The sequence below is a fragment of the Myotis yumanensis genome, unplaced genomic scaffold, assembly GCF_028538775.1.
Source record: "Myotis yumanensis isolate MYYU_CA2020_CCGP unplaced genomic scaffold, mMyoYum1.0.hap1 SCAF_12, whole genome shotgun sequence".
Taxonomy (NCBI): Eukaryota; Metazoa; Chordata; class Mammalia; order Chiroptera; family Vespertilionidae; genus Myotis; species Myotis yumanensis.
Genome location: NW_027223763.1, coordinates 1,544,115 through 1,557,670, shown reverse-complemented (window position 1 = coordinate 1,557,670; position 13,556 = coordinate 1,544,115).

Below are 13,556 nucleotides of genomic sequence, written 5' to 3'. Positions count from 1 at the left end.
CCCACGCTCTCCGTCCGGCGCGAGGTGGCCTCTGGACGTCACCCTTCTGACCGCCTTTGTTGGTGAAGATGAGGCTGTTCCCTGTGCCCAGCAGACACCCACTCCGCCTGTTGGTGCTACTGGCTGTTTTCTAGACAAATCATTTCATGAGGAAAAACCTCAGAGACTCGCTACCAACGAAGAGGAGGAGAACCTAGCTCCTTCTTCCTGAGAGCGAGAGCAGCTCATTCTAGAAGCCGGACACCCACATGCACACATGCACACGCACACGCACACGCACACGCACACACACACACACATGTGCGCAACAGCCGGTCTCTGTCCCGCAGAGCCCGAGGGGCCTGCCAGCGTCCTGGCCACGGCCTCACCGCAGACGCCAGGACCCGCGTGGCCTCCTGTCCTCCGGGGCTGGGGTCTGGGGGGGACAGGACATGTGCCCACACATGGCGGTAGCAAAGCAGTAAATTCTGCCCACGCTCCTTCTTCCTGCCTCGCCCCCTCCCCAACTCCTGACTCCCGCCCAGGCCGGCAGCCCTGCCCCGCCCCAGGCCCCCCGGCTTTACACGCCCCCCCCTCCAGCCGCAACACCAGCTGCTCAGCAGCCCTTGCAGAGGCAGGAGGTGAGAGCGAGAAGGTGGAGAGCAGCCAGGAGGGGAAGGAGGAGGGACGCAGTCCCTGGGGGTCCACAGGAAGCACCCCGCCCCCCTGAGGCCCAGAGACACTATCGCCGTGTGGAGAGCCTGCCAGGCCCGGAGACAGGCGACCGGCGTGTGCGGGGCAATAGCTCGCGTCCGAGTAAATTGGAGTTGATATCTCAGGAGGCAGGTCCCCTCGGAGCCTCTGCGGCCACCCCTGAGGTCTCGGACCGGGGACAAGACCGCTCCGCCCCACAGAGGGATCTGCGCACCGCTTCCGAGCGTTAGCGTCTTGGTCTACAGGCCCCGGAGCCCGGGGAGAAAGCGAACCTCGCCGTCACCCTCCGGGGTACACAGGAGGGAGGTCCCTGTCACCCCGGAACTCAGGGACGGCGGGTCAGGAAGAGGGGTCTGTGAGTGTGCATGCGTGTGTGCGTGTGTGCGTGTGTGCATGTGCATGTGCGTGCGTGTGGGTGTGTGTGCATGTGTGTGTGTGTGCCCACACTGGTTGCTTCATTTCCTGCGTTTTCTCACACAGAAACCCAGGTGTGTTCTCACCGATGTTAATCGGTTAGTCAAGTCCCACCCCCACCTGCTGCCCCTTGTTCCCAGGGGCCGGGGCCCGGGCCGCCCGCTCCCAGGTAAGCACGCTGACACGCCGGGGCCACTCGGAGAACGCGCTCGGTGCCCACCCTGGGGCCCTGCTCCCAGAGCCGCTGTGCAAACACATTTGCTCCACAGAAAAGAATGGGCCGAGGCTGCCACGACATCTGTTCTGGCAGCGGATTTCATTTCCAAACAGGCATTAGGGCAGGATTAGCCTCACTGAGGCGTATCTGGATGTGGGTGGAATGCATAACGCTAAACCCGGGCCCGCGTTGCCACGGGAGCAGCGCTGGGTGGGATGAAATATTTATGGCACATAAGCGCCTTCGCCTCGGCCTCCCTCATCCTGAGCATCACCTTGTGTAGCAGGTTCTCTGCCCAGGGGAGCAGAACAAGGGCCGAGGCCAGGGCCTGAACACACAGAGCTTCCTCCCATCCGCCCAGCATCCAGCATCCGTTATCCTGGCCATCCCAGCGACGAGAGGCGGCCGAGGGTAGGTGAGCGGGTTTGCAGACTCACATAAGCACGGGCCCTGCCTCGGTTGCTTCTCAGCTTTGACAGAGGACACCTCTCTGGCGGCAGGGAGAACCCAGCCATGGTCACAGATGAGCCACCGCCATCCTGCTCTGGGGAGACAAGAGAGGGTATGACCCAGCAACTCCAAGTGAAGAATCCCAGGGAAGCCTCTGATTGGCTGGCCACCTGCCAATCAGCATGACAGAGGGAACTGGGGGTGGAGCTGCCGGGCCACAACAGGGGACCTTGACCAAGGCTCAAGCAGGCTGACCAACTGGTCCCTTCGGCCTGGAACGGTCCCAATTTCAGCAAAGTCCCAGGTCGCAGGAACCCTTCAGTCCTGGGCAAACCAGGTGGTCGGTCACTCTAAGCTCAAGAATCCGTCCAGAAATTTCCAAATGTAGTGAGTTGGCTGAGCAAGTTACATAACCTGTTCCTCAAGCGTTCCATTTGGGCAAGTTCCCCTCCTAGTGTTTTAAAAAGAGACAAATCAAAATGGAACAACAACTGGGAACTGAAACGGGGTCAGGGGGCACCTTGTGGTAGCTCCCTTCCCCCGCAAAAGGCATAGCCCCGCCTCAGCTCCTGGTTAAACTGAACCTGCTCTTTGGTAACCCCTGTTGGCCCGGGATTCTCAGGGGCACCAGGTTCCTCTTTCAGGGGTTCCTGGCCCGGAGCTGCTCAGCTGACACTTGGGGTCACACGCACCTCGATATCAGCCACCACAGTTCCTCCACTCCCGACGAGGGAAGTGGTCACGCAGCGCCCCTCCCGACGAGGTGGTCCGAGACACCCGGATGGGCAAGTTCCTTCCCCTCGGGACCAGCGCCCCAGCAGCCCAATCACCGCCTGACCTGCTCAGAGAGCACGGAGGGCCGTTCCGGCGCCCTCGTCCCTGTGAGCTCGCCGATGGCAGGAGTGGCCCTGGCACCGGGCCCCCTTCGGACGCGAGGGGCTGTGGAAGGGAGGGCACGCTGCCGGCCGCCCATCCAGGCAGGTGCCAACCTCTGTGACGTGAGGAACATCCGCAATGACGCGACGGTCGGGGACGTCGGCGAGTGCTGGCGGACGGCACCGACACCCTGTCCTCCGTCTCCACCTTCCGGGTCTTCATTCCGTCTGTGCGTCAGAGGAGCCGGGCCCACGGGCACTGGGAGGGCCGCTGACCGCAGCTTTGCAAGAGGGAAGGCCTGTCTCTTCCAGGACACGCCGCTGCCCCTCGTGGGGTCCAGGCCAGGGAAGTGTGTTTGTTATAAGAGGACATCTTCTGTGCTTGTAAAACCCCGAAGCTCACAATGCCTGGGACCCAGCCCAGCCGAGCCAGCTCCAGTGTCCTGGGGACTCACCCTCGCCTCTGCCCCTGTGTCATCCAGCTCCTACGGGTCACAGCTCCCAGCCCCACCCCTCCCCCCGGGCTGCCTGGGCCTCCCGCCCTCCCCCCTCCCCTCAGCCCCCGGCCCCTGTACGTGGACACACAGTCCCTGGATGACAGGCAGTGCAGGTGGCACTGGCTTCCCTGACCTTCCCACGAGGACGGGCCTGGGACGCTGCCTGTCCTGTGGGCCTCCAGGGTGCTCCGCCCACAGAGGGGCCCGTTAGCTCATGCCCACGGTGCTGGCCGGGCCTGCGTGGCTGCTCTCCAGGGCTGAGGCCGGGCGAAGGGCCTGTTTTGCGGGATGCGCTCCCGAGACGCTGAGCAGCGCGGCCCCGTGGCTGACAGCGCTTTACACCGTGTGAGGGCACAGCTCCGTGCTCCCTGCTCTCGCCCGGCGAACACCCCCGGGGCTCGCGGCGGAGTGGGGGGGGGCGGGGGGGGGCCGGGCTGTGCGCTCGCTCCCCTCTCCCGGGGGAGCCCGTGTGCACTCAGCGAGGCGGAGACAGTCACCGCCCTGAGCCCCGGTGAAGCCGCGACAGTCTACCAGCAACGGGAGCTGCAGCCTGAGGAGCGGGAGGGTGGGGTTACTGCCCGTGGTCGTCACGGTAACATCCCACCCAACCCCACGGGAGGCTGTGCCGCCAGGACCCGCACCAGGCACGCGTGTCCCACAGGCCGCGTGTTGGCGAGGCTGGGGCACTGTGCTGGGCACAGAAACACGTGCGGGGTTTGCGCGGTGCCCTCCTCTGCGCTGACCCCCCTCCCGGCACAGACCTCGGGGAGGGGCCGGCAATCGCAGGGGGGCTGCGGGGAGGTCCCTGCTCGGAGCCACCCAGCGGCCGGCCTCACAACGCACGGCAGGCGGCCTCCGCACCGGGCTGCGGGCTTTTACTGGGCTTTAACGGCCACACAGGCAAACCAGCGGCCCTAACGCATCCCACGGGCTCACACACGTGCACGTGCACACGCATCCCACAGCCTCACACACGTGCACACACATCCCACAGCCTCACACACGTGCACACACATCCCACAGCCTCACACACGTGCACGTGCACACGCATCCCACAGCCTCACACACGTGCACATGCACACACATTCACAGTCTCACACACCTGCACACACATCCCACGGGCTCACACACGTGCACGTGCACACACACCCCATGGGCTCACACACGTGCACGTGCACACGCATCCCACAGCCTCACACACGTGCACATGCACACACATTCACAGTCTCACACACCTGCACACACATCCCACGGGCTCACACACGTGCACGTGCACACGCATCCCACAGCCTCACGCATGTGCACATGCACACACATTCACAGTCTCACACACATCCCACAGTGTCACACAGGTGCACACACACGGTCTCACACATGTGCACACACACACCCATGATCTCACACACATCCCACAGTCTCACACATGTGCACATACATCCCACAGTCTCACACACGTGCACACACATCCCACGGACTCACACACGTGCACATGCACACACATCCCATGGGCTCACACACGTGCACACATACCCACAGTCTCACACACATCCCACAGTGTCACACAGGTGCACACACACCCACGGTCTCACACACACCCCACAGTGTCACACAGGTGCACACACACCCACGGTCTCACACACAGGCACACATCCACGGCCTCACACACGTGCACATGCACACACACCCCATGGGCTCACACAGGTGCACACATACCCACAGTCTCACACACATCCCACAGTGTCACACAGGTGCACACACACCCACGGCCTCACACACATGCATCTGCACACACTGCTCGCACCGTTTCCCTCTAACACTGGGCGCAGCGGCTCGCGTTGCCTGAACAAGGCGAGGAGCCTCCCTCCATGGGGCCTCCCGGAGGACACGCTCCCCACGGGGACTAACTGGCCGGCCAGGGCAGGTGCCCGCAGGGACACGAAACGCCCATGTGTCGGGCGTGGAAATAAACCGGCTGCAGATGAGATGGGGCAGCTAATGAGGGCAGGGCCGCCCAGGGCCGGGGTGCAGCCAGGCGCCCACGCAGCCGCTGGGGCGGGTCCCGCGGGCGGGGTGGCCACACGGCGTGTCCCCGGAACCGGTGGCGGGACCTCCCTCGACTCTCAGAGGCTCCCGGTGCGTCTCCGTAAGGGCTGCTTCTCTGAGCCCCGCGCCCACCTCCGCGCCAGGCCCGGCGAGAGCCTCTGAGGGGCCCTCGCGGACGAGAAAAGACACGGAGCGCAGGCCTCGCTGCTATTTGAGTCTCTAGGTCCGCACAGCGGCGGCCTTTGAAACGCGGATAAAGCACATTAAAGCAGCCAAAGGCCTCATGTCTCCAAGGGTCCCCGCGGGTGGCTGCCCGGATGCTGACGCGAGGGCGTGGCTGCCTCTGGGGCTCACTGTGCTCCTCGCCCCCCCCCGTGCCCCTCCTCCCATGCCCCCCCGTGCCCCCCCGTGGCCCCCCCCAGCTCCTGGGCGGAGGCGGGTCCCTGGAGTCCCTCCGGGCGTGGACGGCTCCCTGCTGGTGAGAACAGCTGGTGCAAATGGACGGCCGTGCGGGTGATGCTAATGGAGCCGGACGGGGTGGCGAGCGGCCTCCCGGGCAGCGACTGGCCCGCCCGCTAATGGACCTTCCAGGAAAGGCCTCGGGCGGCCGATGTTCCGGATGAGCCGAGCACTTAACAGCCGCAGGCCCAGCGGAGAGAAGACCCATTTCCCAAACTCGCTGCCCCTGCCTCGGTCCAGGGTTCATTTCACACCCGGGACGGCCGTGCGCTGGTCCCCGCCTGGCTCTGCGGGGCGGTGGGCGCTGAGGCCTGGGCAGCCCTGCCCTGCTCTTAGCGCCAGGCCCTGAGCAGGGACGGGGGCCGCCCAGGGCTCGGTGGGCAGTGGCCCGGACCATTTCCTCCTCCCGGACACAGGCTGTGGGTGGTCTCATGGGCTCTGGGGGCCCATGAGGGACTGGCCTGGGGGACACACCGACGTGGAAGGGACCGGTGTGCCCAGTGTTTCCAGCCCAGACAGGGCTCGCCCACCGGTGAAGGCAGACGCGGCCCAGATGGTCCCCAATACCCAGCCTCCTGGGGGGCAGCGCACGGCCCACATCGAGGCTCAGGTTCCTCGGCTGGAAGATGGGGGACAACACGGTGCCTCTCTCAGCACTGCCGCGAGGCTGGGGGGCCTGGTGCAGCCCAGCCATGTCCCCAAACGGGAACGCCGGCCGGACGGGAGGGTCTCACAGCCTGCCTCGCCCCCGCTCTGCCTCGCTCCTCCCCGTGGGCCTCCCTGTGCCCTCCCTGTGCCCTCCCTGTGTGTCCTTCCTGTGCCCTCGACTGAGCACACACAGCACAGCACTGGTTCCCGCTCAGCCTGCGCCACCGGCCACAGAAAACGCGATTTCCCGGCGGCCGCCACGCTGACTGCGACTCCCCCTCCCAGACTCCCAGAACTCGGAGAGACTTTCTCCTTCGGTTGTGAAAAGCGTGTTTGTGGCAGGAGCCGGGCCTGGCGTGGGCGATGTCACCGGGGCCACGCTCACTGCCCATCGGCTCCCCTCGGCCCCGCACGACCAGCCCGCGCGGAGGAGCCTGTGGGGTCGAAGGGCTGCTGGGAGGTAGACTTGGTTTTTCCGGGTCTGCTTTCCCGACAGCGCGATGCTCACAGGCCGGGCTCTGCTCTGCGCCCTGAGCCATAAGGGGCAGGACCGGCAGCCTCATCCCTCAGGGCCTGCTGCCCCAGAGCCCCGCTCGCTGCGTGAGGGCGAGACCCCGAGGGTCAGAGGGGAGAGAACTGCCAGGTCTCAGCAGACGTCACCCCCTCACTCAGCCCCCAGAGCCTCCTCCCCCAGAGCCTCCTCCCCCAGGTTCCAGAGGAGCCCCCGCCTGTGCAGAGACCCCCCGCCTGCCAAACCTGTCCCCCTCCCGCCGAGCCTGCCCCCTCCCGCTGAGTCCGCCTGAGTTCACTGCTTCATCTGCAGACCAGACGGAACCCGCGGCCTAAGGGTTCAGGGTGGCTGTGCGCCTCCCACTTCTGCGCCACACGGGACAGAGTGCCTTGTGCACAGCGGGCAGCGAGGGCATGCCACGGGAGCAGCAAGAAGCAGGGTCCAGGACCCGGGAGCGGCTCGGTGCCCCTGGAGGAGGCCTGTGAGGCCGTGTGAGCTCCTCGCCCAGGCGGTGGGCATCTCGGGGGCCCCTCCGTGCCAGGTGCTGGGGTGTGAGTGACAGCTCCCAGCGCGGCCCAGAGGGGAGTGCGCACCTCAGCCCCGCCCCACTCTGCCCACTGCCTCTCAGGGCGAGAAGCCGGAGCTGAGTCCCGAGCGGCCTCTGGGTCCGGCTCAGAGACTAAAGCCACAGCCGGGGCCCAGGACAAAGGGAAAGTCCCCGGAGGGACCCCAAGTCCCGTCGCTACAAGACCCAGCACCTGGAGCACCAGGGCCCCTGCCAAAGCCCGGGCCCTGCCTTTCGACGGCGTGACCCTCACTTGCCCTGTCTCGGAGCCTGAGAGGAGGGAGCGGGCGGCATAAAGTAGACGGGGAAGTGGGCCGGGGCGGCGAGCAGACACGCAACCCTCGTTGTCCTGAGCGTGCAGAGCCCACGGGGGGTGCTCTGGGCGCCAGCGTGGCCGTGGTCTCAGGCAGGACCTGGTGAGCAGGCGCCATCACCCCTCCTCCCTCCTCTTCCCCCCGCACACGTGGCGGCCCTGGCCACACGCAGCTGTGAGAGCTCAGGGTGCTCAGTGTCTCCCTGGGAAGTGGGCAGGGGGATGGGGAGGCCTCACATGGCATCGCGGGGTCGCGGCTGGGGAAGGGGCTGGGAGGCCGTGCACTTGGGCTGGCTCACAATCTCCCGTGGGACTGGGCGGGCGCCCAGCGGGCAACTCTGTGCAGATGCAGAGGAAGGTCCTGGGGAGCGCAGGCCACTGCGCAGCGGACGCCGTGCCCCTTGGAACCCGCCGCCGGCTGGCAGAAGGTCACCTCCCCCGGGCAGCCTGCCCGGACTCCTGTTCCCCGGCCGTGGCCCCAACGGCAGAGAAGCACCCGCAGGACCCGTCTGGCTCACGGCCCTCACAGCTGGGCCGCGGCCCGCAGTCCTGACAGCCGTGCCCGGAGCCCCGCTCCCGCTCCTCCAGGGCCCAGACTGTCTGCCTCCTTGTCCGCCACCGGCCCCTGGCGCCTCCTCCTCCCCGAGGGCCCCCAGACCTTCCTCCTGCCTCTGCCCCAGGCTCTCGCCCTCAAGGGGAGGGGAGGGGGGCGCTGCCCTATCCCCTGTGAAAGTTCTCCCGCCGTCTCCCTGTCACCCCGTCTCCCCGCAGTCAGGCCCCCTGTCCTCACGGGCACCTGGGGCACCTCCTCCAGGCCCGGGGCTCCCGCAGCGTGTCCTCTGTTGATTGTCCTCCGTCCCCACTTGACTGGGAGTCGGGGAGGGTGCAGGCTGTGTCCGTTCTAAACCCGCAGTTACTCACTGACCACGCACGAATGAATGAATGAACGAATGAATGAATGAACGAATGAACGAATGAACGAATGAATGAATGAATGAACGAATGAATGAACAAAGGCATGAACGCGTGCCCGATGGGGCCTCCCTTGGGCTCCGACAGGCTGGTGCCCACTCAGTTCTGGTCGGGCCACACTGCGCCCAGCACCTGGCGGTCTGCCTTCTGCCTTCAGCCTCCATCAATCTGCTTTCAATGACGAGGCGACGGGAAGCCACACGGTCCGTCTTACTAAATGGAAATTAAGTTCCTCATGGAGACACTTAGTTCCCTGAGCTCTCGGCAGCTGGGTGTGGGCCCAGGACCCAGGTGTAGGCCAAGGGGCCCCCTGGCGCCTCTGACCCCCACACCGACCTCATTTGTAGCCGGAGCGCCTGCCCCCCCCCCCCCCCCCGCCCACTCCCCTGACCCTCAGGGACCGGGGCCGGCGTTGCCTGAGCAGCTCCGGTATTGACTCATCGAGTCGCAGGCGCAACGGTGGAATCGTTTATCATTCAATTAACGGTCCGCAGAGCCGTTATGTAAATGACCAGCCACACGTGTAGCCAATTTGTAATGAAAGTCATGGCACCTCCCGGCCGATGGGTGCCCAGCCGCTCCTAAAACCTCCCGGATGGGTTTGGTGGCCCGGTTCTGCCCACGAGGGCCGTGCGGTGGTGGCCTGGTCCTTTCCCAGGCGTTGGGGAGGGACCGCAGGCTTCGGGGGAGGGAAGAGCCACAACACGGGCAGCGCCCTCGGTGCCGCCGACCAGCGTCGCCCCCGCGTCCCCGTCAGAGGACAAAGCCCTTCCCGCACAGACCTGCCTCGGGGGTTGGGGCCAGGCACCCCGGGATTTGGGGGTCAAGTTCGCCTCCGTGTGCACCCATCTCCGTGCCTCGGTTTCCCCACCTGAAAGGAGGGGGGCCTGGGCCCAGGGCTGCTCACTCTGATCGTTGGAGCATCTGGGCTACGGGAGAGGGAGGAGGGGCCGGAGCCGAGGCCCCAGGGGAACCGGATGGGCAGGGCCAGGTGCCCTGAGCTGCCATCAGCGTGCCCACTTCCTGGGGCCTGGGAGGGGAAGGCTGATGGGGGCCCCTCACACCCGCTGGCCCCTCCCTCGGCGCCCCTCCCGCGTGTCTGGCCAGGAGCACGAGGCCCTGCGTGCTCCACGGCTCCTCCAGTCTCCCACGGGGCCGCCTGGGTGACTTACTGCACTGACTTTAGAGAGAAAAGTGGAGCTGCTAATGTTTGCAAAATTCATCTCAAATAGTATCAGATGGTGTTAATTAAAATGACTCACGCTGCCGGAACTGAGCCGAATCCATCGTTTTCAGCAAATTAAAGTCAGCGCCCAGGCGGCTGCCCCCAGGGCTGGGGCTTAGAGGGGAGGGGCCGAGCCGCCTTGGGCAGGTCGGGAGCACGGCCCGTGGCCTGGGGGAACCTGGGGGGGGGGCCCAGCCCCCCACCCGTGGTGCTGTGTGCTGGCATGTGGAGGTCTGGTGTGGGAGTCCCACGGGCAGAGGGCGGAGCCTGGAGACCCAGACCCCTGAGGGGCAAACTCACCTGCCAGAGGCTGGAGGGCCTCCCGGAGGAGGTGGTGTGAGTGGAGGCTCAGGCTCAGGCTCAGGCTCAGGGTCAAGGTCAGGGTCAGGGTGGGTTCTGGTCAAGGAGCTCCTGCGCCCCAGGAGCTGGGAGGCAGGAAGGACCCTCCTGGAGCCTCCGGAGGGAGCGCGGCCCTGCCCACCTGCATGCAGGACTCCGGCCGAGAATAAGCTTCTGTGTGAGTCACAGTCCCGGGGGCCCCAGCACACGGCCCCGAGGCAAGGGCTGCCGGGGGCACTTCCCGAGCCCAGGACCGGTGCTGGGGGCAGCGATGGCCCTGCTGGCAGCTCCTGGGAGGAGGAGCGCTCGACTTCCCTCCGCGTCCACCACCCTGCGGCCCCGCTGGCTCCGGGCACAGACCTGGGTCAGCGGGTGGGCAGGCAGGTGGAAGGGCCTGGGCCGACTGCCCTCAGGAGGGAGGGGGCCCTGCAGCGCAGAGGGGGCCCCAGTGCCTGGCCCGGGCTCCCAGGGAAGCGGTGACCTCCTCTCTCCTGGACCGAGGCCCCGGCGCTGGGGGGGAGGCAGGACCCTGCCGGGCGGGCCGGGCCAGCACCTTGACCCTCCCACCCCCCACCCCACCCCCCCACCCCCCCACACTGAATTAGCTGCCGCCGCCCAAGACCCCAGAGCGCGCGTGCGGGACGGGCTGAGCTGGTTTTCCTCGGGGCGCTGGGCTGTCCGTGAGTTTTCTATTTCCTGATGTAACACACGGAACGGAAGGCGGCATTTAATCAACACAGGCAACTGCACGTCCTGCCGGGTACGCAGGGGGGCGGGGTGGGGTGGGCAGCCGGCTGCACAGGCACAGACAGTGTTGGTTCATATGGTGAAAAGCAGCAATCCCCGCCCCACCGGCTCCTGGCTGAGCGTCGACCTATGAACCAGGAGGTCACGGCTCGATTCCCAGTCGGGGCACATGCCCGGGTTGCAGGCTCCATACCCAGTGGGGGGCATGCCGGAGGCAGCCAATCCGTGATTCTCTCATCATTGATGTTTCTCCCTCTCTCTCCCTCTCCCTCTCTGAGATCAATACAAATATTTTAAAAATACTTTTAAAAACCTCCTTGAAAGCAAGGGCCTCACTCCTCGCCCTTGCCCTCCTGCTGTCTGCAGCGGCCCCGGGTCCCATGCCGCTGGCAGGAGGAGCCGCTGCCCCCAGGTGGGGCCCTCGTGCCCCAGGTAGCGCGGGCGAGTGCAGGGCTGTACCTGGCTCGGTCTGATCTCTGAGGCAGCGACCCCAGCGCGCGCCCCGTCCTGGCTCCCGGCTCAGGCTCCCAACTCCCTCTCGCTGTCTGGCTCCTGTGGGCGGAGGAGGCCCCTGTCTGGGCCTTTGGAGGGAACCCCAGGCCCCGTCTCCTGCGGCCCCAGCTCTGCTTTGCGAGGACGGGTACGGTGATTAAGTGCAAGGCGAACAGCAGACGCTCCTGGCAGATGCGTTTGTTTGTGGGGCTCTGCGCGTCCCAGGAGACCGACAACGAACGGCTGTTGGAGAATCGTTGGTCCCGGAAAGAGTTCCCGCGGGAAGGCCGGCGAGTGGGACAGCAGACTGGGTTCGCAGAGGCGGCTGCCCGAGGCCGTGGCCATGACCGTGGCGACCCCGGTCCACGTGTCCCAGGTGAAGCCACGTGGCGCGATGCTGCCAGGGACGAGGTTTCGGACTTTGTTGTGACCCCCAATGTCCTCTCTGTCCCCGGACTCCGGCTCGAGGCCCCGAGGCCCCAGGGCCAGGGGGTCCCACTGATCTCGGACCCCTGGGCCGGGATGACGTCCACCGCGCCTGGGACCAGGCCTCACGCCTCCCTCCCGGCTCCCAGCCTCCTACCTCTCCCTCCCCGCCCCTCCCCCCATCTCTGCCTCTGCCTGGGAGCCCCCACCTGCCTCCTGCGACCCCTAAAGATTGCTGAGGTGTGAAGGCTCCCGCCCTGGGCTGCCATCCAGGCCTCACACATGTGCCGAGCTGCCCTGCCCGGCTCTGGGCCCCTCACTGGCACAGCGGGGCTCAGGCTAAGCAGACCTGGTGTTGTGGGGGGACAGAGGGGTGATGTCTGGGAGCCGCAGAGCACACACCTCCGCCCGCGGCAGGTGGGAGTCCCGCTCTCACAGCCTCTCTGCACTCACACGGCTGTTCCCAATGTTCTCTCCGGGTCACGTGTTCTTCCGTGATCGGGAGACAATGGGCACTGAAACCCAGCGCACTGCCCGCCCCCCCCCCCCCACCCCCGCTTCTGGTGGGCGTGTCTGGGAGCTGAGCCTGCTCTTCCCTCCTGACCAGTGAGTGGTTCTCAACCTTGGCTGCACATTAGAATCACCTGGGAATCTTTTTAAAATCCTGGTTTCTGGGCCTCATCCTTCGGAAATTCTGTCTCTTTGTTATGGGGTGGGGCCACAATATTAATAACAAAGAAACAGAATTTCCGGAGGATGAGGCCCAGAAATCAGGATTTTAAAAAGATTCCCAGGTGATTCTAATGTGCAGCCGAGGTTGAGAACCACTGCTCTTGACGATGCCTCTGCCCCCTCCCCCCCTGCCCGCGGCCGGGTCCCTGGGCACTTTCCTGACGCCGCCCTCCCTCGCCCTCCTGTCTGCTGGCGGCTCCCGCTGCTCCTGCCCACGAGGCCCGTTGTTCAGCACTGTGTTTCCAAAGGGACAGTCTGCCCGCTGCCACCTGCTCCCGCCCCCTCCCCGCAGACCCGGCCTGCTCCTGGAGAAGGAGGTATCGACCGCGTCCCCAGGAGGCCTGGAGGCTGTTGGCTGGCTCCGCCTCGTCACGGCTGTGCTGGTCCTAAGAGCCGTGAAGGGCGTTTGTTCCAGAATTCCTGACAGGTCCCTGTCCCGTCTCCGCTCAGTGCTCACGAGTCCGAGGCATGTTTTACCAGCAGCTGCTGCTGCCCAGAGGGTCCCAGGAAGCTGGGCCCAGGGCGGTGGGGCGGCTCCTGGCAGCCAGGGTCCCGCTCTCAGGGTGAACTGGGCGCAGAGCGTTCCTGGGAGAGGCTGGGGGGCCGCGGGGCAGGAAACTTCCCAGCGGGGCCAGGAGGCAGGAACAGAGAGAGAGGGGCCAGGAGGGGGCTGAGGTCGGATGCCTGTGGACAGCCGGTGGGGACTGCAGGTGACAGCAGGGCGTCCGTCCGGAGATCGCGGGCTCCTGACACCGACCGTGCCCTGGCCACGTCCCGTGCGGCTCCGTAAAGATGAGCGTGAACCCGCGCCGCCCTCAAGAACATGCAGCCTGGGGAGCAGGCGGCCTGTGGGCAGGTGGAGGGCAGCCTGTGTCCAGGCGCCTCGGGCTGTGCTGGCCCTGCAGACCTGCCTGCCACCCCTCCAGGGCCCCCCAATG